This window comes from Manis pentadactyla, chromosome 14 (assembly GCF_030020395.1).
Source record: "Manis pentadactyla isolate mManPen7 chromosome 14, mManPen7.hap1, whole genome shotgun sequence".
Taxonomy (NCBI): domain Eukaryota; kingdom Metazoa; phylum Chordata; class Mammalia; order Pholidota; family Manidae; genus Manis; species Manis pentadactyla.
This window is the reverse complement of record NC_080032.1, coordinates 25,993,437-26,020,438: the sequence shown is the minus strand read 5'-3', so window position 1 is coordinate 26,020,438 and position 27,002 is coordinate 25,993,437. Positions and strand designations below refer to the sequence as shown.

Here is a 27,002-nt window from a genome sequence, read left to right as displayed (position 1 = left end):
AGAGGATCCCTCCTGATGGGTCACCCCTGCCATCATGTCCACCCCACCCCACCCCCAACTCCCCATCTCACCCAGCACCACTGAGCGTGGGTTCTAGGGAAGAGCTGGCCAGATTATCAAGGTACAAGGATTGGATTCCATTAGCAGTCTGAACACCATTTTTTAAATAAAATGGAGCAGAACAGAATAGAACAGCATGGGACAAGTGTACTGGAATGAAACAGGGCAGCACACACACTGATGTTAGGAATTGTCACCCTCTCCACACACAGACGAGGAAACAATGTAGGGGACAATCAATGAGCAGGCACCTAAGATGCAGTGTGAATGAGGAACCCTCTCCTACAACCATTCTACTCACCCCGTATTTATATTGTGGCATCCTCAGAAGATGCTCATCTGTCTGCCTTCTTGCCTGTAACTTCATGTGATGTGGTTCATATTCTGACACACATGTGACATGTGATCATGTGAGGATTTGACCAACAGAATGACTGGCTAACTGAATAATGAATTAATGTGGAGGAAAATGCAGAGGGTTATCTCCAAACTCTGTTTCCCCTTTTCCTTGCAGCTCCAGTCCTAGAAGAATCGCAAACATGGGCACTTGGTCCTGAAGCGGATTCACACAGTACCTTTTATCCCTGTCCAAGAGGGCAGCTTATAGGTGAAGTCACATGGGAACAGGACTTCTTAAAAAATGCGTTTCATTTCTTGAAATTTCTTTTTAAAGATGATTTAGGCAATTTGGGGAAAGGCTGACTCCATGTGCACGTGCATGCGCACACACACAATTGTAACATATGACAATCTGCAAAAGAGAGCACCACCCCAGGGACATCAGGCTGACCACAGGGAGCAAAGGCTATTTATCAGCTGTGCTTCCCTTTAAAAGTGGTGACCCTCAATGCCGGTGCCACTCAGGGGAGAGCAGGTGAGAATTACAGCATCTTGCTGCAACTTCAATAGACCTTCTCTCAGAGTGGGCTCAGGGCTCCACCCCAGCCTGCCAACCTGCCCCACAAGCCTGGGTCTACTCTGCCTGCCATCTCCAAGCCCTCCTGTCAGCTTCCCGCCTGCTGTGTGCTTAGGACCGAGCTGGCCAATTGCAGCATCTTCCTGCTGATTCTAGCTCCTTAGAGCAACAGAACCCAAAGCATTCATCCTGGGCAGCCACAGAATTATTTTGTTTTTCTGCAAGATCTTTAAGCTAAATAACAGTATGTCTTTTAATAACAGATCCTTGAACTCCACATGGTTACAACTGACCATGTGACTCAAACCAAGGAAGTTGCTACAGCCCCCACCACACCCCCCTTACTGTGCACTCACCTGCAGCCCTGCTGTGTGGACATTGAACCCTCATGTGTGACCCTGAAGGGCGTTGGGAGCTCTAGGAAAGAGTTCTACAGGTAAAGACCCCACAAAAACCAATAGAGGTCCCAAGACGGTGCTGCCCCAGGTTCCAGCTGATCTCAGCCAATAATCCAGTACAGGAAGGTGTATGGTCCCAGTTCCAAAACTGCTCTTCGTAAGAAAAGAATGAGATGGTTGAGTATTTGCATTAGAGTGGGGAGAAAAAATAGAACCTATAGCTGAGCCCTCCGCAATGATTTTGGGTAAATCCCAACACTGCCACCAGCACAACCAATAATGAAATCACCATGCACCATGCACACGATCAAGGAGTTGGGGGAGAAAACAGGTAGGGACGGTGTATGTGTGCACCCCTGTGTGTAAGAGGGAGACACACAGAGAGACAGAGGGAAGGTATGCATTCCCTTCCTTGCCTTACTGGAATTCACAGAATTTCTTCCAATAAGAACCCTGAATATTAGTTAAGACAGAAGGTTCTGGAATCAGATGATCTGCATTAGAATCTTGGTGCCACCCCACCCCTCCCCCACCACCATACACACAATTTGGACGAATTACTTCATTTCTTGGTGCCTCTATGTCCTCATACATAAAACCAGAACTAATAACAGGGCTGTGTAGAAATTCTATGTGGTAAGGAACTCAGAGGGCTTAGAACAGAACCTGGCTACATGGGTTGGGAGCCTCACAGTCTTCCCTTTTTTCCTGGATGCAGACAGATTTCCATGGTTTATTTGTTTCAGTGAAAAGCTGCTGTGCTTTAGGCACCCAGAGAGGCTTATCTAACAGGATTTTCCCAGTAACGTTCACAGGCCACTGCATCAGCAAGGTGGGCACGGGCTGGGTCATTTGCCTAGAAGCCTGACATAATTGTCACAGGTGCCAGAGTGTCCGGCTCAGGCCCACCAGGGCAGCCAGCTAGCCGGGAATGATGCTCACATTCACACCCCTACATGCTAGTCTGCCTTTAGAACCACCATTAATCTCCCTGCCCAATACATATCCAGGGCACCTTCACTCACCACAAGGGCTGCCCGGGAATCCCTAGTTCCCTAATAAGAAGATTACCATCTAGCATGGGCATTTGAAAGTTACCTTTAGAATTCAGGCAAGAAAGGCCTTGCTAACTGATCACTGTTTTTAAGAGCAGGGAGCGGACATTCCCTCTGTCATCAGCCCTCTCTCCCTGAGCCTCCCCCACCTTGCTCCCTTTGGCCTGGGAAGGCAGACACCCGTGCCGCTGAGCCCCAGCCTGGGGTCTGCCACCGCCTCTGGGCAGGGCGCTGGGTCAGAGCCCGGATGCAGATCTGGGCCGCAGTAGCCCCCACGTGACCTCTGCCCCTCCTGACCCTGATGAGCATTCTGCTGACAGCTGCTGCCTGCAGCCTGCTCTGGGCTCACAGGGGTTTTTCACATCTTGAATAAGATTCAACAGCTTCATTGTGTGGAGTATTTCTTGTTTAGAAATGGAATTTCCTGGGAGACAAGAAAAATAAAATACCTCCCCATAATTGAACCACCAGCCCAATTAATACAGAGACAGAGAGCTACAGAAGGAGGGGGAAATCGGAGCCTGAACCCCACAATCCATCCTCGGGCAGAGCCCGGGGAAGGTGTCCATGTGATGTGTCAGTGCGGGACATATAGCACGGCCTCCACCCTTGCGGTGGTTCAGGGAATGCCTGCAAAATCCCCCTTCAAAATGCCCATGAGAGTGAGTTCTGAAGGCCAGTTACTTCTGGAAAATGGGTGGAGACACACCTTCCTGCCAGCACCAGGGCCATGGGAGGGCCTGCCAGGGGGCTGAGGGGAGGCACCAGGACAGGCAGGCAGGGAGGGCGCCATCCCACAGTTCCCCGGCCACTGGTGAGCTCTCCCACGTGCTCTCAAGAAGGCTGAGCACTCAGCCTCCTGCATGAAAAATCAATGTATGTGCACATGGCAGTTGTTGAATCCCCTGCCACGTGCGCTTCCCATTTGCTGCATGCTTTCTGAAAGTTCCCTCAGTGCCTCCTAGCAGCCCTCCACCTGCCTCCCACCACAGGTCCCTTCTCCCCAAGTGCGCACTGCCCACCCCAGAGAGGATACAGGCAGTCCTGGGTGTGCAGCACAGGGACAGGGCTAATGTCCGCGAACTCAGGTTTGGCCACCTGGTTCAAATCCAGCTTTGCCACCTAGGAGATCGCAGGCTAATGACCTCACCCCTCAGCTTCTCCATCCAGACCATGGTTATACCTACTGTGTGCAAGTCCTGTGGCTGCAGTAATAAATTACAGCAGACTGAGTGGCCTAAAGCAGCAGAAATTCATTCCCTCACAGCTGTAACCAAGCTCCCTGGGGGCTTTTGGGGGATCCCCCCTGCCCCTTCCAGCTTCCAGTGCAGCAAGGTGGCCCTTGGCTGGTGTCCACATCCGTCCAACCTCTGCCTCTGTCCCAGGCCTCCTCCTCGGTGTGTCTGTCTGTCCCAAAGCTCCCTCTGCCTTCCCCTTGTATACCTGTGATAGCATTTAGGACCCACCCAAAAGATCCAGGGTAATGAGTTCCTCCTCTCAAGATCCTTAACTTCATCCACATTTTGCCATGCAGGTAGTATTCACACCTTTGCCATATGAGGCAATAGTCAGAGTTCAGAGACTAGGAATGAACACAACTTTTGGGGGCCACATCCAGCCACTACACCTACCGAACAGGGATGCTAAGGTTTATGATCCGATGAGACATTGCTTGGCACACAGCAAGAGCAAGTGCTAATATTGGCGGTTATAGTGTCGGTTGCTATTATTATTCTCCAGGGATGACACCAAATAACACCAAAAAGGTGACAATAACTCTCCCACTCAGGTGCCAGGGTCCTCAGCACCTTCCTGAGGCTCATGCGCCACCTCCCTTTCTCACGGAATGGCAAGAGGCAGGGTCGGAGGCTGGCAGACATCACAGGGTGGCTGGAAATAGGCTTATCCTCACTATGTTCATTTTTATATCTAAGATGACATCAGGATTTCATTTATGATCATCATGAACATTTTATCTGTTTATTTTAGCCTCCATAAATGTCTTCAAAACGGAAAATGAGCCCACTGGAGAAGACAGGCAGTGAATCCAGCCAGCCCCTGACGGAGCGAGGCAGTGGGGGCTACAAACTGCCACGCACACGGCAGGGAGAGGCGCCTGCAGAACCCAAGTTTAGGAAGCGCTGATGTGACCTTACTATCTCCACTTCGGAAGCGTGAGACTAAGCCCAGACCAGGGGGTGACCTTCCCAGAGCCGCAGGCCTGGGCCTTAACCACAAACAAAGACCAGCCTCAGGGCCCCTGGGCAGCTCACCGGCACCTCCCGCAGCCAGTGGTTTCACTCCCCCATTTGGTGTTACCATAACTCTGAGTCACAGAGCCATCCTGGTGGGGATGGCAGGGAGAGGACACGGCTGTCCCTGAACAGCCAGCCCACCGTTCATCTCGTCTGGGCTGCACCCCCACTGCCCTGTATGGGCCACTTGTGGCTTACCCCACTGGGTCTCAGTCCCCCACCTGCAGGATGTGGACAATGACAGCACCTCCGTGACAGGGTCGTTCTGGCAACTGAAGAGACTGAGCGATATGACACATTTAAAACAGGGCATGGCCCAACTTCAAGCTCTACTACAAAGCCATAGTAGTCAAGACAATTTGTTACTGGCACAAGAACAGAGCCACAGACCAATGGAACAGAATAGAGACTCCAGACATTAACCCAAACATATATGGTCAATTAATATTCGATAAAGGAGCCATGGACATACAATGGGGAAATGACAGCCTCTTCAACAGATGGTGCTGGCAGAACTGGACAGCTACATGTAAGAGAATGAATCTGGATCACTGTCCAACCCCATACACAAAAGTAACTTCAAAATGGATCAAAGACCTGAATGTAAGTCATGAAAACATAAAACTCTGAGAAAAAAACATAGGCAAAAATCTCTTGGATGTGAACATTAGCGACTTTTTCATGAATATATCTCCCCAGCAAGGAAAACAAAAGCAAAAATGAACAAGTGGGACTATATCAAGCTGAAAAGCTTCTGTACAGCAAAGGACACCATCAAAAGAACAAAAAGGTATCCTACAGTATGGGAGAATATTTTCGTAAATGACAGATCTGAAAAAGGCTTGACATCCAAAATATATAAAGAGCTCACGCTCTTCAACAAACAAAAAGCAAATAATCCAATTAAAAAATGGGCAGAGGAGCTGAACAGATGGTTCTCCAAAGAAGAAATTCAGATGGCCAACAGACACATGAAAAGATGCGCCACATCGCTAGTTGTCAGAGAAATGCAAATTAAAACCACAATGAGATATCACCTCACACCAGTAAGGATGGCCACCATCCAAAAGACAAACAACAAGTGTTGGTGAGGTTGCGGAGAAAGGGGAACCCTCCTACACTGTTGGTGGGAATGTAAATTGGGTCAACCATTGTGGAAAGCAGTATGGAGGTTCCTCAAAATGCTCAAAATAGACTTATCATTTGACCTAGGAATTCCACTTCTAGGAATTTACCCTAAGGATGCAGCACTCCAGTTTGAAAAAGACAGATGCACCCCTATGTTTATCGCAGCACTATTTACAATAGCCAAGAAATGGAAGCAACCTAAGTGTCCATCAGTAGATGAATGGATAAAGAAGAGGTGGTACATATACACAATGGAATATTATTCAGCCATAAGAAGAAAACAAATCCTACCATTTGTAACAACATGCATGGAGCTAGAGGGTATTATGCTCAGTGAAATAAGCCAAGCAGAGAAAAACAAATACCAAATGATTTCACTCATCTGTGGAGTATAAGAACAAAAGAAAAACTGAAGGAACAAAACAGCAGCAGAATCACAGAACCCAAGAATGGACTAACAGTTACCAAAGGGAAAGCGACTGGGGAGAATGGGAGGGTAGGGAGGGATAAGGGCGGGGAAGAAGAAAGGGGGTATTATGATTAGCATGTATAATGTGTGGGGTGGGGGAAAGGGGAGGGCTTTGCAACACAGAGAAGACAAGTAGTGATTCTATAACATCTTACTATGCTGATGGACAGAGACTGTAATGGGGTTTGTGGGGGGGACTTGGGGTAGGGGAGAGCCTAGTAAACATAATGTTCTTCAAAAAAACAAAAACAAATTAATTAATTATCAAAAAAACAAAACAAAACAGGGTATGGCAAATAGGGGGTGCTCAGCAAGCCTCAGTCATTACAACTATAGAGGAGTTAGCCAGAAAATACCAGTGTGGCAGGACGGAATTCTGAGGTATTAAGAAGGAACACCTTCCCTGCACCTGCTGCACCCTAAGGTCAGGCAGAGGGGAAGACAGTGCAGGTGCCTGACAGCGGGCAGACCCCAGCCAGTTGCACCCTGCTACAACCCCACCACCCCCCATGGGATGGAAATTAACTGTGAAATCCTGAGATGACCAGGACAACATCAAGTAATCAAATTTATCCTCAAGTGGTAAGGTTAACTTTTCTACTCTTGAACAAAGGCAGAAGACTGAAACAAGCTGAGTTATAGCCCATACAGCCTGGGGGGTGTTGCAGCCCTGGGAGGGGCACACCAACTACATCAATGCACTGGCTCTGCTCAACTACCACGGCCTTGCGCCCACTGTCCCCACACCTGTCAGGGCCGCCCCCGAGAAGCCAGCAGGGCATGGGCAGCCGAGGAGAAGGCCACCTTGCAGGGCGCAGGCACCCACCCCATAGCGATTGCCTTGAGGAGGGCAGAGAGCAAAGGGCGCCTGCCCGGCGGTCAGACAGAGGGGAAGACAGCACGGGTGCATCCATTCAGCGCCACTCGGGCCCGAGAGCAGGTGCTCTGGGATGGGCATGGATGTCAGTATCTTTAAAGCAGGTTTATTGAGATGGAATTCACATGGCCTCCAATTTACCCATTTAAAATGTGCAGTTCGTTGGTCTTTAGTACACTCCCAGATATACGCAGCTGTCACCATGTCACTGCGAGAACAGTCTCGTTCCCGTGGAAGGGGACCCTTTAGCTATCATGCCCACCCTCCACCCAGCCCACTTTCTGCCTCTGTGCTCTGCCGGTTCCAGGCATCTCATACTGATGGGCTGTGCAATAAGTAGTCCTTTGTCTCCACAGAGCATCACGTTCTCAAGGCCTCTCCACAGTGTAGCGTGTCAGGGCTTCACCCCTTCCTATGGCCGAGCAGTGTTCCAGTGTGTGGACGGACCACGTTCTGTTTATCCATAGGCATCAGTAATTTTCAAAAGTGTGGAGACACACTGCTTAAAGTAGGCAGGCACAGTGGCTCCCACACCACCAAGCCCCCCTTTCTGCTGATGCTGACTGGCTGTTCCCAAGATTGCTCCCCTGACTGCTTCCCTCTCTTCCGCTTCACATCCTGAATCTGGCCTCTTCTCACCCTCCACCGAAGCTCAGACCTCACCATCCCAGCCCCTCCCGGACACCTGATCCACCTCTGCCCCCTGCCCACCCTCCACCCAGCAGCCAGGGCCCTGTTTAAAGCAGCAGGCCATGTCGCACCTCGGAACCTGCTGGTTGCTTTGTTCTCCCTTAGAATAGGAGGAAGCCTGTCTGCTGGTCTCTGCTTCACCTGGCCCTGCTTCCTCTCCACCCGCATGGTGACCCCACCCCTGACGGCTCTTCCCCAGGCCCCCAAGAGCATCCCTCCTGCATGCTGTGCTGGGACCACCATGGCAGTGGGCACACCAGCGTTGAGTCAGCCAGCCCCCATTTGAAACCTGGTCCATCCCTCCCAAGCTGTGTGATCTGGCAAGAGTCTCTTCATCTCCCTGAGACAATTGTCTCATCTGTAAAATGGGTTTAAACTAGCAGCATTCCTCATGCAGGAAGCAGCAGTGTGGTGGGTACAACAGCAAAGGCACTGTGATGCCAGCCAATGGCAGACAGAATTGACGTATTTGCGGCTCAAAGAGCTATTTACCCAAGTTCCCTTATTTAATTCTCAGCCTAAAAAATGGTCTGGAACTGGAAAGAATGGACCCCAGGCTGGTGGGCTTGGGCACTGTCCAGAGTCTGGGGGTGACAAATGCACACAGCCCATCCTGCAGCATGCCATGTATGCCAGTTCACACCATCCATTGTTACTGAGCACCTACTATGTGCCAAACACTGTGGATTTGGCCATGAACAAACTCAAGCCAGCTCAATGGATCTTGGTGCCTGAGCATGGTAAAGTCCAGTGACTCCCAGTTCCTAAGCTGGGGTGTCTGGGTGGAGGGTGGCTCGATTCACTCTGTGCCAGAGAATGAATTCAGGAGGATGTGCAGGTTTCAGAGGGTAAATGAGGTCACTGTCACCAGACTATAAGCTAACTCTGCAGTCAGCTGAGATGCTGCTGTGTGGCCTCACTGAGGAGGGTGAAGCCCTGCTGTGAAATGCAGCCCAAGACCCTCCAAACAGCCAGCCCATGTTTCACCAAACACAGCAGATTGGATATGGTAGCAATCCATTATATGTAATAACGGGAAATGGGGCCACCTAGATGGTCATGTAGGATGAGCAAATTGTGGGACAGCCTTATTGAAATGTCGTGCAGCCACTCTAGGTTTTCGCAGTTTTTCATGCCATGGAAAAATGCCAACACTATCATGTTAAAAAATAAATAAAATTTAAACACAATGCAAACTAGTTAACTACATAAAAATCCTCGTGGAGGAAAATCTGGGTAAAAAAAGCCAAGAGTAATGATGGTCGTCTCCGGGTAACAGATTGAGGAGCATATATTTTTTCTTCATGCTTTTTTGATATTCTAACTTTCCTGCAATGAATATTCACTACTTTCATAATCAAATTTAAAATCTGCCATTAAGAAACAAAACAAAAGGTTCAAGACACAGAGCCCACCCTCTGGGCTCGGTGGGGACAGTCTGTATGGGCTGGCAGTGGGCAGCCCCCGCCATGTGGGAAGCTGGGTGCCTAGCTCCGAGCTCACCAGGGCTCCTGTCCCAAGCAGGTGCCACCTCACTAGGGAGACACAAGATCAGAGCCTCAGCCTCTGAAAACTGAGCTGGTCAAGACCTGGAGCTGAGTGGCTGCCCCAACTCCTAGTACTCTGGGGCCCCGTTTTAGGGGAGGGAAGTATCAGAAACAAAAAGCAACGTGTTGCCATATTTTCTCCCCATAAGAGAGAACAATGTAGCCACGTGATGGGTATGTTTCTCAGACTTAGGAACAGTGGGTCAGTAATATCCATTAACAGTCCCACATCTGCACCCACTGCAGCAGCCAGTTCTAAATATGGCCACCACAGTGCACATGCTGGGCTTTGGCACCAAGAGTGCTTACCCAGAGGGAGCCCTACCACATTCTCCCCCAAGATCTGCTAGATTCGGCACTGCCTGCAAGTCCCAGCAAAAAGCCTCTGTTCTGAAAGCAAGACCACAGGGCATTTGGGTGGTGGCACAGGTGGGGTTGGGGGGAGAAAGGGCCTTTGCACACAGACTAAGGGACCCTAAGGCCAGTTCAGTTCCCTGAGGAGGGAGCTGACACTTATGGTATCCAGATGCTCCTGGGAGCTCTGGAAAGAGAGGCAATAAAAACATCCGTAAATAAGATCGTGTCAAATGAATCTTCTGGCTTCTGGCTGCCCTGCTCGCCCTGTCTTTGTAAGGCCCACCACTCCCAACGGCCCTGCGTGTTTCTGTTCCTGCACAGCCCCTGAGGTCCTGGAGGTCAGGAGGCCTCCCTTGCATGCAGGATAAGGTTATCTGGCCTCGCAGGAGTCCAAAGCCCTCACTTTTTCCATTTTGTGAGGCTCCTGGTCCAGTGAAAAATTAAGAAATGCCAAAGCAGGTTTAAATGAAGAGTTCGTTTTCAGACATCCACTTAATGCATGCATTGTAACCAACCACTCCTCGTATGTCTGACTGGCCTAATCTAAAATAAGTATAGATTTTTTAAAGAGAATATGGACCCACACAGGAGGGGCCCAGCTGGGGTGCAGGTTTAAAGTTGCAGGAGAAATGGTTTCTTCCTGGAGTCTTCTCAGTGGTTCTTGGTGATTGAAAACGTAGCTTCAAAAGTCAAGGGGCTAATTTGGGGCTGCCCCCATAAGTCTGGGCAAATGGCCCCCAAGTGCCCTGGGAACTGTGTCTGGGTTGTGTTGTCACCAGGGAAGACCCAGTGCACAGGGCCTGACTCAGCAATTGCTGAGAAGTAGCCCTGGAAGCACCCAGTCCTTCCCCCCTTCCTCAGCAGGAAGCCCCATTGAGCGCAGGGGCAGGCAGGTGCCAAAACAAGATCAGACAGCTTTTCAAACGTGCTTGAAGCAAAGGAGACATGGGGAACACAGACCAGGGAGCATAGCAATCTAATTCAAAAGAAGCCAGACAAATGAACAGATTCCCTAGAAGTTGGTGTCAGCCACCTGCTTTGTTCATGCCACAGTATGGCCAGTCCCATCCTTCACCAGGCCCCCAGAACCACAGAGTCCCACCTTCCAGACACAGGGAGACTGAGAAAACTCAAGGGAAGACCCGGTCCCCCTGGAGCAGGAGCTCACGTGGCTCCCAGAAGAAGCCGCCTGGGCCCAAGGGCAGTTCCGACATTGCCGAGTCTAGGCCCACCTGAGAGGCAAGCGCTCAGTCTCACACTTCACCTGACCCACAAACTCAGAGAACAGAGGGCGCCTCCCGGAGAGGCTTGTCATGCCCGTGGTTATGCTTAAACCTAGTGATTTTCAAAGGGGGTCCCTCGCCAGCAGCACTGGCACCCCAGGAACTGAGAAATGCAAACTCTCAGGCCTCCCCAGGCCTGCTCAGGCAGAGACTGTTCCCCGGTGACTCTGATGCACACTGACATGTGAAAACCAGCACTCTAATTAAAATGTCAACCTTCACTCTGGGAACACAAAGGGGGGATTTGAAGTGGAAAGCAGGGAGCTCCGGACTGGCGATGGGAAGCACATGTCCTCTCCCAACAGCAGCGTGCGTGCAGAAGCACTATTAATGCAGGAGCATCACAGAGCAGAGAACCAGCACACCGCTTTAACTGCCAGGAGTTCAGGCCCATCTGTTAAATGCCCACCACCTCATCCTGGGCCTTGGATGTGGCTGGATGCCCATGTCTCTGCAGATGTGCTCTGGGTAAGAGATACACAGGTGCCCCCTCCAGCGGTGGAGGGCAGACCCACTGTTCACACAACCTCCCTGAGCACATGGACAAGCCAACCTTTCCCTGACCCACTTTGCCATCTCAGAAAGGGAGGGTGGCAAGTATCAGCTGCCAGCCACTTCCCTGAAGTAACCTGGAAATGTTTCGCTCCACGTCCAGGGTGCAATGCCACATGGCCAGGGGCGCCCCAGAGGCCCCCCCACCCATCACCTCCCCTGCAGATGGGGTCTTCCTGCCTTCTGCCCCCTCTGCAGTCCCACACTGGAGTCTGGGCCCAGGTCACATCCTCACCATCCCACCTGAAGGCTCCAGATTCACAGAAGCCCACACATGTCCAGGAAGTGAGACCCAAACATCAGGCACGGTGGCCGGGCCAGGACAAAGGCCACTCTGGGAGATTCTAGCAGGGCAGAGAGAAAGCAGGGGGCTGGCAGCTGTTATGGGGGAGCAGCAATTGTCCAGAGGACCCCCAGCCTTCACTCTGCAAATGGGGTGAGCTTGAGGCGCTTCCCTCCCCTGGTGCCTCATCCTCAGCCCCCCAGACTCAGCTCATGGCCTGGACAGCTTGCCTGAGCCCCGCTTCTCTTACTCAGCTGTGACTTCCCCTTAATGAGGTGGGATCTCTCCAGTGAAAGGAGGTGAGGCAGAGAGATGAACCCCCTGTCCCCAAGGTCCCCTCTTCACTCCCCTGCCATCATAAGAACCTGCATGGATGGAGATCCAGCAGCAAGGTCTGTGGAGCCCCTATCCCTGTGGGAACCCCAGCAACCCCACTTCCCATGGCCCCATAACTGGTGCTGAGCCCTCAGCCCCACAGTGGGCACAGCCCATGTGGGCTCCCTGGGGACAGGAACAAACCTGCTTTTACAAAGGCGTTGGCTGCAGGGGAGCAAGCCTCACCCTGGCCCCCACCCAGGCTCCCCCAGCCCACCTTCCCTCCCTCCACCAGGTAGGTGGTCCTGCACTGTACACACTGCATTCCCAGGTTGGGAGCCTGCTGCACGCACACAGGCACACGCATGCACATGCACACACATTCTGTTGGAAACATGTTTTGACAAATTATTCAAGTCAGTCTATGGGACATGAATTGACAAATTCTTAATGTGCAGGGTCCTTCCTCCATGCATTTCCAATCTGAGCCAACTGTGGGTGACAGAGCCAGCTCTCATTTCTGTGCCTGACACCCCCTTCCCACACCAGTCCCAACCCCAAAAAGAGCCCTGCCAAGTTGGGGGGTCCGAGATCTGCAAGCAACCTGGCATCACACAGCCTTGCATGATGTCAAACTTCACCTAGAGGGGCTTTCACGAAAGCCAGGAGTGGGAGGGGATTTGGGAGCCCCATCCAAGCGGGACTTCAGCATTGCCCTTACTAGTCAATCCTTGGGGACCAAGCAGCAAAACTGAGCATCAGCCAGAGGAACCGTCTGGAAATGCGTCCCCTCCCCCACAGCTCCCCTGCACTGGGCACCCTGGGCCCCTCACTAACCGCCCTGGCCCCTATGCTGAAGGGCATCCTCTAACCGCTGCAAAATAAACTTTGTCAGGGCAAAGAGTTTCCCGCAATCGCCCTGCCATCCACACTGCTGCAGCTCAGGTGCAAAAAAGGCGGAGGGGACCAAGAAGCTATTTTTAGGAGAAAAAATAAATCTCAGCCTACCTTAGAAGCAGCAGTGCCAAGGCTCCGGAGGCTCACCGCGGAGACAGCTGCAGTCTACTGGGTCAGATTACAGACTGGGGCAAGGGGAGGGAGCGGGCTGGAGCGCCGGAGGGCAGAGGGAGGGGGCAGAGGGAGGGAGGGAGAGAGGGCACTGATGCGTCGGCCTCTTCTGCAGGCAGGAAGGCAAGTCAAGAAGGAGAGAGAGGGAGGGAAGGAGGAAGGGAGAGAGAGAATGAGAGAGAGACCGAGAAAGAGGAAGAGGCTCATCTGCCGCGCAGCGGCACCCAGTGCCTAGAGGCGTCTGTGTTCAAACACACGCACACAGACTCACGCACGCGCTGCGCGCGCCACCGGCGGCCCCGCCCCACCAGGTCCCTTTTCGCAGAGCTGTGGTCAGAAGCTGGGCCAGAGATGGAGCCCCCGCTGTGGGTCAGGCAGAGCCTGGGGGTCTCCTGCGGGGAACAGGCCGCTTTGTGCCCTGCCCCCGCCAAGGCTGTCCCGGAAGCCGGCAGGAAATCCCAGCGGCCACAGCAATTACGTGACTCTCCTGAGCTTCAGGCGCTCACCCTCAGGGTGGCAGCCGGGCCCCAGCCTTCAGGATGAAAAGGGGGAAATGCCGGGTCTTCCTCCACCTCCCAGAACCCCAGTCTTCTGCTTGGATGTTCAGCTTCCTAGCAACGCGGCATGAGAGCAAGGGCTGGGCAGATGCTCCAGGACCACACACACACACACACACACACACACACACACACACACGCACACACACGCCTTCTTTCCTGGGACATGATCCCTGGTATTGGCCCGTCCCCCACCTGCAACTGGGGCCCCTCTGCAGCCACTGTCCAGGGACACCAGGACTTGAGGCACATATACACTGTTGAGGGCCTTTGTATAAAGACTCCTCCGAGGTGCTTTCTGTTTTGGAGGTTTCAAAAACACAAAATGGGCTCATCAGTGAAACCCACAGGCTTCAGAGAGAACGGAGCCAGGAGCAGACACATGCCTGCAGCCACCGCTCACAGTAGCCCCAAGGCGGCAACCACTGACATCCACAGATGAATGAATGAGCAACAGAATGCGGCCCAGCTGTGCCTGGAATACTAGTCAGCCATTGGAAGAAACAAAGTCCTGCCACACGAGACAGTGCCAGGAACCCTGAAAACAGGACACTAAGGGACAGAAGTCAACACAAAGGCCACGTGTCATCTGGCCCCATTTATAGGAAATGTCAAAACAGGCAGATGCATGAGATAGATGGAAGGCAGACTAACAGTGTGGCTGCTGGGGCACGGGAGGCGGGGAACCAAGGAGCCGAGGGTGGCTGGTGGGCACAGGCTTCCTTTCTAGGGGACGAAATGTCTGGAACTGGACAGAGGTGGTGGCTGTACAATGCAAATGCAACACCACACATCCGAATTACTCACTTCGGTAGCTTAGTGGATGATGATTTGTTCTGTGAACTTCACCTCAATAAAAGAAGGAGAAAAACAAGACAGTGGGCAGAGCACATGAAGTGAGGGTCACACTGGCCAAGGCTGAGATCCTGACTGTGACCTTGAGCAGGTCTATCTGTTCTCTTACCCACAGAAGCGCCATATCTGCTGCTAAGAGCATCCACTGCAAGGGGCCAGTTTGGAGCGGTTGGCAGAAGGAAATAAAGCTGTCCCCTCATAACAGCCCCTTCCGTTACAAGGTCACTCAGTGGTATGGAAATGGCTTCTGCCCCTGTTTTTCAGCAGAGGGACCCAGCCTTTGAAGCAATCCCATGGATCAAAAGGGTCTGAAGCCCAAGGTCTGAAACAGTTAAAGTGCACAAGTACTTCTTTTCCAAGACCCCAAGTCCTCCCCAAGGGGCCATCGCTGCTGCAGCCTCTTTGCAGAGGACCACAGGGTCACGCTCATTGTGTCTTAGGGCAGTTGTGTTGCTCATACACGGGTCACCGTGTGAGCCGGTTGGTGGACTGGGTAAGCTGAGGCCCGGAGAGGAAGCCAGCCCTGCCAAGGTCCACACTGCTGGATCGGAAAAGTAAGGCAGCAGTTCCATCTCTCAGTGCCAGGTTCTAATTCTACAAAAATCAGGTGAATTTGTGCATACGATGCTGGAAACTGTAACAAAGCCGGGTGCTCTTTGGTAACTGATGATGCCATTGAAGCCATTCTGCCTCTGTGAGGAAGAGGACATGTCACAGAGGGAAGGGATCACCCCATTCTGAGCAATGGGCTGCCAGGGCCAGGACGGCTCTTGGGAGGAGCCAGATGCCCACCCCATAGACACTTGTCACAGGCAACGTGCTAGCTCCTGATAGAAAACCAACCCCACAAAGGCACTGGTGTTTACTGGGCCTGTTCCAGGCTACGGTAAATGACGCACAGCTTGTTCTTCCGATCTGAGTGCCACGAGTGTTCGCCAGATGTCAGAGACACACCAGATGCAAAGCTCCGTAGGTGCCATTCAGTTTTCCAGTTGTACATATGGAGGAATCACAACTGGGCTATTCCCATTTGAAGTGGCCCTCTGAGGAAATGCCAGTCATTCCAGTTGCAATGTGGTTCTGAGGGACCAGCAGTAAGGAATCTCCTATCACCATGGTGCTAATAATAGATCTGTGCTGATAAGGACATCAGTGCCTCCAAAGTCCCGAGCTTCCATGAAGCACAGCCCGAGCTATCAGCCCAGCACCAAGGCTGGTGCCAAGGGCGCTCACTGTAAGCTCAGTGCTATGCTGGCACTGTTCTCCAGGGAAAATCTAACCTCACCCTGTCCATGGTAGCAGGACAGGTGGAAGGTGAAAAATCAGGCAGTGTTTGGAAATGGTGTGATGGTCAATTCGGAAAACCCACTTGAACCAAAACACTGTTACATGTAAAGGAAGAACAGAATTCTACAGATATCCCGGAAGGGAATGGCACACATGGAATAGCATATGATTTTTGTTCCCAGCAAGAATACATATTATTGCACATTTTATATAATTATATATTGCATATAATTTTGATGTATATAATTGTATGGTGCATATAATTTGTATATTTACAGAAGTTATAATAATATGTAAAAATCAATACAGGAAGAACAACCAGTCAGGAAATAAACTATAAGCCATAAGCACAAAAGTACAAGCTGGGTATTTTTTAAGGGTAGAACAGACTAATGAAAGGACTCTGGCCCCTGCTGACATCACCATATATAATAAACACATAAGTGGAATCGTTTGGTCCTGGTGTGTGAACAGGTAAACCAAAACAACACATGTTGAGAAATAAATCCAATTACATCTGAGAATGTAATGTATGGTGACATGGTACTTGTAATCAATAAGAAAAGGTTGGTTATTCAATAAATAATATCCTGAATACTGGATAACTTTTAAAATTATTCTTTCACAAAAAATCAATTCCAGTTGAATCAAGTATTTAAACATATAAAGGAGAAATTAGAAATTAAAAATTAGAAATCAGATTAGAAGAATTCATGAAGGACTCCGTAAGCAAGGCCGAAAGCCACAGCTGGTGAAGGGACAAGCTGATTTAATTTGACTCCATGGAAAGTTAAACCTTCTGTACAGCGAAAAAAAATGCCATACATAAAATCAAAAGATAAGCTACAAACCAGAATAGAATAATTGGGTCTTGGTCCAAGTGTTGTGGGGCCTGCTGCTTATTCAATCTGGAGAGCCCTGTTTAAGAAAAAATTCAAAATCCACCAATACAAAATGGTATAAATATGATTATTTATAAAGAATGAAGAAATAAATCTGAACAAATTCCAGACTTTAAAAAGCTGACAAATCCCATAAATATCACAAAATCTAGTTTAACTGCCCGGCACACCACCATAATACTTGTTTATATATTTTTTTGGCTGCATAATCTTTGATTACCTCTCCATATGACAATGATTTTGTAACATTGTCTTTTGGGAAGATAAAAAGAAAAATTCTTTCCCCTAGCATACTTGATCAAATTTTGGTTTATTCAAATTAGTATGGGTAGTTTAAGTCTCCTTGAATAAATTTATTTCATATAAAATTGTAACAGATATTATAGTTAATACTACTGCCCCAGGTGTGTCCCGCATACACCAGAATTCTGATAAATTCTATTTGATTTGATTAGCATCCAAAAAGTAAATTAAATGTATGATAGATAATATTTGTGCTTGTTGGATTATTGAGATATTCCAGACAGGAGAGCTTCCTGGTTGGCCATACATGAGAAAGAAGAGCACCCTCCCCTGCCACACACACACACACACCCCACTTACAGGTTTACATTTGAGCATTGGAGGAATTTCCCACAGACTGGCTTTTTTATACCCAAAAGTGACAAAAAGACACTTAAACATATCCCACTAAATCCAAATTAAATGTGACTCTAGCTGAGTTGCCTCTTCACTAAGTCTCAAAAATGCCCACAGCCTGCCTGACAATGCTGGCTTGAGGGAAAGTCTCAGCGGAAAGATATAACCATTGTGAATAATTACAGATAAAAATACTGAGTGAATATTGTAAACACTTTGCTAGGATCTTTTCAAGGTCTTGTGAAGGTTTATATAAGTGAGGGTCTCTGAAATGTACACTTCACTGGCTCCGTGATAAATCTGCCTCTTCACAAGCTAAAGACTAAATTGCTTAATATATAAAGAGCTCTTATAAATCAATAAGACCTGCAATCAAACAAAAAATTGGCAAATGATGTAAATGCACAGTGCAGCACCATCAACTAAAAAAAATATGAGGTATTGCTAAAATACAGTTTCCAAAACATACTAAATGAAAAAAGAAAAGAGAAGAGAGGGTGTATATCCTCTTGCTTACACATAGAAAGAGGAATGCTCATATTATGTATAGACTGTTTCAGGAAGCTCACTCTGGGTGCTAAGAGTGAGTACCTCTAGGGGGACTAGGGACTAAGTATTATTAAAAGATCCTGTTTACTTGGGTACAGTGTGAATATTTTACTATGGGCATATATTACTATTTCTTTTTACTCAAATCACTTTTATTTACTAAAACTCATTGGACTGTAACCCTAAAGAGGGTAAATTTCACTGTATTTACAATAAAAAATTTTTACAGATATTTTAAAACATAACTATCAAACATTATTAAATATATAATGTATATTTAATAATATATTATGCAATACATAGATATTAAATTATATATGTGTGCATATGCACACAGAATATACATTTATGTGTGTATATATATATATTCATACACTCACACCCACACAGGACATACAGAAAAAAGGCCCATTATTTAACATTTTGTTTTACTGGTTGGGGCAGAGGTAATGCAGAGTAGTGTAAACCTCTAAAACATTTATACCAGAGCTGGTATGTTACTGTTACTATTTGTACCAAGCTTACCCCATAATCCCGTATAAACTTAGTTTGAACACATCGAACTACTGCAATACAGAGGGATGCAGGGAAGCAGCCCACCAGAAAAATGGCCCTTGATAATCTGCCAAAACAATACTTCACATGTGAGAAACAGAAGAGCGATCTGAGATCTCAGCCCCCACCCTGGGCGTCGGGCCCCAGGAAGGGTGCAGCCACCGCAGCTCCCTCCGAGCCAGCTTCAGCAGCTGCCTGTGTCCACCGGCTTCCCGCCCAGCAGCAACCACTGCGTCAGAGGAGCCACACTCCTCCTGGCACAGGGCAGCACCATGGCCCACTGGCAGCTCTCAGGCAACTTAGGCCTCAGAAGCAGTGCTGCCCACCTTACACCTGCCCACCTTACCCTGCCCACTTCACACCTGCTCCTTCTGCTGGAGAAACAGGCTTTCTTCCAGGAGAAGATACGAGACAGAGATGGAAGGAGACACCCGGCTTGAGGAGCTCCCACGCTCAAGGCCTGCGTCAGTCACGATTCCCATCACACACTGTTCTGAGCTACAGAGAACACACCCAGCCAAAGAGAGTGTTTCCTGGAATTATGTAAGGCTCACCCTCTATTTAAATGTATTCACTCAAGAAATTCATTCAGGCAAGAAGTGCTTCCCAGCTCTCCCTCTGGCCACTCTCTCTAAGTCTTCAGAATCCAGCAGAGAACAAGGCCTGGGCCCTGCTTTCCTGCATTTATGGGCTCAGGACAAGGAGGCGGGCAGAATACAAACACAAAGCCAGCAGCCCGAACATGGTGATCGGTGCCATGGGGGAACAAGGTGGCCAGGGGGACAGAGCGTCATGCCACTCTGAGAAGCTGGCAGTGGAGCGGGACCTGAGACAAGTGACAGAGCAAGGTGCCCACAAGGAAAGTGCTCCAGGTGGGGGGACAGCCAACCGCGCCTTGGGCCGGGACATGCCTGGTGCTGGGCAGATCCGCAGAGAGCCCAGGCAGTAGGGATGGGGAAGCCACACTGTGGCTCTGATTAAACGGGTTATAGCCCCTGTCCTTTCATTCAGAGATGAGAGTCACTGGTGGTTCCTGGCAGAGCCGAGAGCTCCATGTCTTGTGTGTCCAAAGGGTCACCAATCACCCCTGGGCAGGAAGGTGAGGCCCCCACAAGCAAAGATCCACACATGTCGACTCTCTGAGGTGACACAGTGTGACAGCAGCCAACAAGAAAGAGACTGGTCAGAGAGGATGAGCCTGGCAAGGACGCCACAAGGTTGCTTGGTCTCTCATGTCAGAAATGGCAGGGGCAGGAGGCAGGTGGCAGCCTGGTGGCCAGCGTCTTCAGGGCACGGCTGTCAGACCTAGGGACACATGGCCAGCCCTCCCACCTGGCCTGTCATCAGGAGCAGCCGGCGTTCTCACGTCCATGAAGACACAACATGCAAACCCAAAGGCTCAGGGAAGTGTTTTCTCTCACTTCATCTTCCTTCTGCTTAGAGTTGTGTATCTCCCTTCAGAACTGCATTGCGTCCAGCATTAGAATTTCTCCAAAATTTATGGGAAGAGTGGCTTACAGCCCAACAAGGCAGAGCAGCGAAGATCCCTGGAAGCCCTGGGGACATCCTTGGGTGGCGACGAACCCCTTCACCTCCTTTTTTGTTCACATGAAAAGAAAATGGAGAATATTTCACCATTCCTAGGCAATGAGCAAGAGAGAGACTTCCTGAGAGTGTTCTTTAGTTGCTTGAGAAACTCCCATCAGGAATCTCAAAACTGCGTGTGTTTCTGGCCAAGTACAGAGACGGTTCCAGTGGTGAGACCAGCATCAGTTTACCCAGCAACTCAGGATACCCAACAACTAAGAAAAGATAAATGCACTAGTCTTCCTCAGATGTTGCTTTAGTAGAACAGCTTACAGTTTGAGTCAAGGTTCGAAAAGTCAGGTCCCTCAGGGACCAAACAGGTTAATAAGTGAGTGGGACAGACTGTTGGTAGGAAGGCTATGTCCCTCCAGGGACCTCTTACCTTCTGCCTTCTAATAGAAACTTGGCTATTAAAAATATTTCACTTTCCACTTAATTCCACCATAATAAAAATAATAAAAATTCTACCATCATACAAATGATGAAATACTAGGTATGGTTTAATTAGTCAATTTCTGCATTAACAGAGGGCAGTCCCCACTGCCAAACATGGCATGGTGAGGACATTACTCTGCTGGAGAGGCCACAACAAAGTGCCCAGACCGGGCACCTTAACAATAGGATTCTGTTTGCTCACAGCCCCAGAGGCTGGAAGTTCAAGCTCAGCACTGGTTCTCCTGGACATGTAGACGGCATCTTCTCCATGTCCTCACATGGTCATTCCTCTGTGCACATCTGTGTCTTAATCTCTTCTTATAAGGATTCTGAGGTCCTGCAAGGTTAGGCCTTCAACATATGAATCTGGGGGACACAATTCAACCTCTAACAGTAGGCATACCACCAGTTAGCAAGAGCAAAACCCACTGGATAGCTGGGGTGTGGGGGGTGCTCAGATGGCCCCCGACAGAGCTGTCCTCAGAGCTTGGGCCGCACAGGAGATGGGAGCTGGTGGAGCTGAAGCCACAGAGACACAGCCATGCTGCAGGCGGTTCTCTGAGCAGGGGACGGGGATAATCATGCTGGATTTCCTCTGTGCCCACTCCAAAGCCTCTGGCTTACACCCACCTTGGCTGAGCCCCCTGGAGCCACTTGGGAAGGATGCCAGGGCATGTAATTTCAGGGACCAGCCCTGCTGCTCAGAGCAGCAGGGAAGGAAGAGGATGCCCTAAGGACACACAGGCAAATGACCTGCTCAGGCCCACCCTGTGGGAGTGCCATCCTCTGATTCTTTGAGATGATTTGGGTGGGGTGTTCTGTGTTTTTATCTGACCTCACCCAATTATTTTAAGTCTGTGTGGGTCTCCACTGTGCAGCGTTTGGTTTAAAGTGGCAAAGGCAATTACAGAGGTTTATTGAGAGTGATCCACAAAATGCACAGCACGTCAGGCATGCAGTTAGCACCACACCCCCACCCCCACCTGGCCACACCATGGCGGGACAAAGGCTCAGAACACAGAGCAAGCCGTGGTGCCCGCAGCCCCGCCATGGGCCGGTAGGAGGCGCGAAGCAGTGTGACCCGCTGGAGACGCACCTCTCCCAGCAGCACCATGGGTGAGCGTCCAGCCCACGGTGAATTCCCCAAAGAGAAGCACCTCAGCAAATAGTCACAGGGATTCTGAACTCCCAAAGCCGCCTGCCAGGCCCTCGAGGGGCAAGGTGGCATGACACGTGACAAACGGTCCAAGCTGAACAACAGAAGACAAGGACAGATGAGGTGGGGTTCACTGTCCAGCCATGGTGGGGGTATCAGCCAGTCTCTTAACAGAGAAATAAAGGCAGAATCCCCCCAGGTCCTCTGTAGTTGGACTGACTGACGCCTACAGTATTTGTGTTTGGTCCATACAATTTTTTAATTGAATTTGATGATGAGATTTAAAATCCTGGCAACTGCGTACCCATATCTAGATTTCTGACTTCTGCTGAAAAACCAGGTCGGCCCACTTCCTCATCCTTTGGCTCCAGCTCGCCTCAGCCTGTGACCATCCTGGCCTCTGGGAGCATGTGAGTGTGTGAGCTCAGAGTCACATGACCCAAGTCCCATGACACCTGCCAAGCACATGGGCAGACCATACATACAGCGTATCATACAGCAGAGGAGGAAGGGGAAGACACATGGCAGGGCAGCAGCCTGAGTGACCCCACCCCTCAGAGAAGACCCCAGGGCAGAAAGCCCAGGAGAGAGCTCTGTGGTGACACTTGGACCCCTCCTGACACCAGCCCACCTGTAACCCTCTATTCATTTGATGTCCTCTCTTCCTAGAAGAGTCTCCTCACTTTCTGGGAGCATTCACCTTCTTTAAGAAAAGACCATTCCCTCGGGATGAGAGAGTTTGTGGTTGAGTTCTTTAATGGGATAACTCAACTTTTTCTGGACTATTCCAATAACTCAAAAATCAAAGTCACAGAATGTGAGGATGCAGCATCCATTTCAACTTTTAAAAATAAGTTTCCGTGGGGCGGAGCCAAGATGGCAGCATGAGTAGAGCAGCGGAAATCTCCTCCCAAAACCACATATATCTATGAAAATATAACAAAGACAACTTTTCCTAGAATAAAGACCAGAGGACACAGGACAACATCTAGACCACATCTACCCCTGTGAGAACCCAGTGCTCGTAAAGGGGGTAAGATACAAGCCCCGGTCCCACGGGACCCGACCACCCCTCCCTCCAGCTCCCGCCAGGAGAAGAGTAGGTAGAGCGGGAGGGAGACGGAGCCCAGGACTGCCGAACACCCAGCCCCAGCCATCCGGGCCAGAGCGCAGACGCAGTGCATGCGTGGGGGCCCTGGATACTAGGGAAACAGGGCAGCAAGAACAGTGAGCGGGTACCAGAGGCCTGGCGCCGGAGGACATAAGAAAAGCGAGAGGCCATTTTTTTTTTTTCTGATTTGTTTTGGCGAGCGCTTTCTGGAAGTCTTAAATGGATAGGAATCCCAATACTAGGGAAACAGGGCAGCAAGACCGGTGAGCAGATGCCTGAGGCTGGCGCCGGAGAATAAAGAAAAACGAGCGGCCATTTTTTTTTTTTTTTTTTTTTTTTAATTTTCTTTTTTTTTTTTTTGTGGTCATTGTTTTGTTTTGGCGGGTGCTTTTTGGAAGTCTTAAAGGGGCAGGGCGGGTCACTTAATCCAGAGGTAGGGAATCCGGGATCTCTGGGCACCCTAACCCCTGGGCTGCAGGGAGCAGGGAGGCCCCTTACTGAGATAAATAGCCTCCCAGCAGCTCCTGCTCCAACGCGACTGCACCACTTTGCAGCGGCAGCCCGAGCCAGGCCACGCCCACAGCAACAGCGGAGATTAACTCCATAGCAGCCCGGCAGGAAGCAGAAAACCTGTCTGCGCGCAGCTACCCAGCACAAGCCACTAGAGGTCGCTGTTCTCCCAGGAGAGGAGGGCCACAAACCAACAAGAAGGGAAGTCCTTCCAGCCGTCATTTGTCCCAGCTCTGCAAACTATTCCTATCACCATGAAAAGACAAAATTACAGGCAGAAAAAGATCACAGAGACAACACCAGAGAAGGAGACAGACCTAACCAGTCTTCCTGACAAAGAATTCAAAAAAAGAATCATAAACATGCTGACAGAGATGCAGAGAAATACGCAAGAGATATGGGATGAAGTCCGGAGGGAGATCACAGATGCCAGAAAGGAGATCGCAGAAATGAAACAAACTCTGGAAGGGTTTATAAGCAGAATGGATAGGATGCAAGAGGCCATTGATAGAATTGAAACCAGAGAACAGGAGCACATAGAAGCTGACAGACAAAGAGATAAAAGGATCTACAGGAATGAAACAATGTTAAGAGAACTGTGTGACCAATCCAAAAGGAACAATATCCGTATTATAGGGGTACCAGAAGAAGAAGAGAGAGGAAAAGGGATGGAAAGTATCTTGGAAGAAATAATTGCTGAAAACTTCCCCAAACTGGGGGAGGAAATAATCGAACAGACCACGGAAATACACAGAACCCCCAACAGAAAGGATCCAAGAAGGACAACACCAAGACACATAATAATTAAAATGGCAAAGATCAAGGACAAGGAAAGAGTTTTAAAGGCAGCTAGAGAGAAAAAGGTCACCTATAAAGGAAAACCCATCAGGCTAACATCAGACTTCTTGACAGAAACCCTACAGCCCAGAAGAGAATGGCATGATATATTAAATGCAATGAAACAGAAGGGCCTTGAACCAAGGATACTGTATCCAGCACGACTATCATTCAAATATGACGGTGGGATTAAACAATCCCCAGACAAACAAAAGCTGAGGGAATTTGCTTCCCACAAACCACCTCTACAGGACATCTTACAGGGACTGCTCTAGATGGGAGCACTCCTAGAAAGAGCACAGCACAAAACACCCAACATATGAAGAATCAAGGAGGAGAAATAAGAAGGGAGAGAAGAAAAGAATCTCCAAACGGTGTATATAACAGCTCAATAAGTGAGCTAAGTTAGGCAGTAAGATACTAAAGAGGCTAACGTTGAACCTTTGGTAACCACGAATTTAAAGCCTGCAATGGCAATAAGTACATATCTTTCAATAGCCACCTTAAATGTTAATGGACTGAATGCACCAATCAAAAGACACAGAGTAATAGAATGGATAAAAAAGCAAGACCCATCTATATGCTGCTTACAAGAAACTCACCTCAAACCCAAAGACATGTACAGACTAAAAGTCAAGGGATGGAAAAACATATTTCAGGCAAACAACAGAGAGAAGAAAGCAGGGGATGCAGTACTAATATCAGACAAAATAGACTTCAAAACAAAGAAAGTAACAAGAGATAAAGAAGGACACTACATAATGATAAAGGGCTCAGTCCAACAAGAGGATATAACCATTCTAAATATACATGCACCCAACACAGGAGCACCAGCATATGTGAAACAAATACTAACAGAACTATAGGGGGAAATAGACTGCAATGCATTCATTCTAGGAGACTTCAACACACCACTCACCCCAAAGGATAGATCCATCGGGCAGAAAATAAGTAAGGACACGGAAGCACTGAACAACACAGTAGAGCAGACGGACCTAATAGACATCTATAGAACTCTACATCCAAAAGCAGCGGGATATACATTCTTCTCAAGTGCACATGGAACATTCTCCAGAATAGACCACATACTAGGCCACAAAAAGAGCCTCAGTAAATTCCAAAAGATTGAAATCCTATCAACCAACTTTTCAGACCACAAAGGCATAAAACTAGAAATAAACTGTACAAAGAAAGCAAAAAGGCTCACAAACACATGGAGGCTTAACAACACGCTCCTAAATAATCAATGGATCAATGACCAAATCAAAATGGAGATCCAGCAATATATGGAAACAAACGACAACAACAACAGTAAGCCCCAACTTCTGTGGGACGCAGCAAAAGCAGTCTTAAGAGGAAAGTATATAGCAATCCAAGCATATTTAAAAAAGGAAGAAAAATCCCAAATGAATGGTCTAATGTCACAATTATCGAAATTGGAAAAAGAAGAACAGATGAGGCCTAAGGTCAGCAGAAGGAGGGACATAATAAAGATCACAGAAGAAATAAATAAAACTGAGAAGAATAAAACAATAGCAAAAGTCAATGAAACCAAGAGCTGGTTCTTGGAGAAAATAAACAAAATAGATAAGCCTCTAGCCAGACTTATTAAGAGGAAAAGAGAGTCAACACAAATCAACAGTATCAGAAACGAGAACGGAAAAATCACGATGGACCCCACAGAAATACAAAGAATTATTAGAGAATACTATGAAAACCTATATGCTAACAAGCTGGGAAACCTAGGAGAAATGGACAACTTCCTAGAAAAATACAACCTTCCAAGACTGACCCAGATAGAAACAGAAAATCAAACAGACCAATTACCAGCAATGAAATTGAAGCGGTAATCAAAAAACTACCAAAGAACAAAACCCCCGGGCCAGATGGATTTACCTCGGAATTATATCAGACATACAGGGAAGACATAATACCCACTCTCCTTAAAGTTTTCCAAAAAATAGAGGCGGAGGGGATACTCCCAAACTCATTCTATGAAGCTAACATCACCCTAATACCAAAACCAGGCAAAGACACCACCAAAAAAGAAAACTACAGACCAATATCCCTGATGAACGTAGATGCAAAAATACTCAACAAAATATTAGCAAACCGAATTCAAAAATACATCAAAAGGATCATACACCATGACCAAGTGGGATTCATCCCAGGGATGCAAGGATGGTACAACATTCGAAAGTCCATCAACATCACCCACCACATCAACAAAAAGAAAGACAAAAACCACATGATCATCTCCATAGATGCTGAAAAAGCATTTGACAAAGTTCAACATCTATTCATGATAAAAACTCTCAGCAAAATGGGAATAGAGGGCAAGTACCTCATCATAATAAAGGCCATCTATGATAAACCCACAGCCAACATTATACTGAACAGCAAGAAGCTGAAAGCATTTCCTCTGAGATCTGGAACTAGACAGGGATGCCCACTCTCTCCACTGTTATTTAACATAGTGCTGGAGGTCCTAGCCACGGCAATCAGACAAAATAAAGAAATACAAGGAATCCAGATTGGTAAAGAAGAAGTTAAACTGTCACTATTTGCAGATGACATGATACTGTACATAAAAAACCCTAAAGACTCCACCCCAAAACTACTAGAACTGATATCGGAATACAGCAAAGTTGCAGGATACAAAATCAACACTCAGAAATCTGTGGCTTTCCTATACACTAACAATGAACCAACAGAAAGAGAAATCAGGAAAACAACTCCATTCACAATTGCATCAAAAAAAATAAAATA

The 27,002-nt window shown here is 48.7% G+C and overlaps 1 protein-coding gene across 2 annotated transcripts in view; it reads right to left on the bottom strand.

Moving 5' to 3' along the window:
- Window positions 1–13,544, bottom strand: part of RIMBP2 (RIMS binding protein 2) — a 185,531-nt gene extending 171,987 nt beyond the window's left edge. For both annotated transcript variants that reach the window (XM_036921824.2, XM_036921825.2), the window contains exon 1: window positions 13,194–13,544. The gene's annotated coding sequence lies outside the window, so the exon portion shown is untranslated. The remainder of the gene's footprint in view (window positions 1–13,193) is intronic.
- Window positions 13,545–27,002: the final 13,458 nt, after the last annotated feature.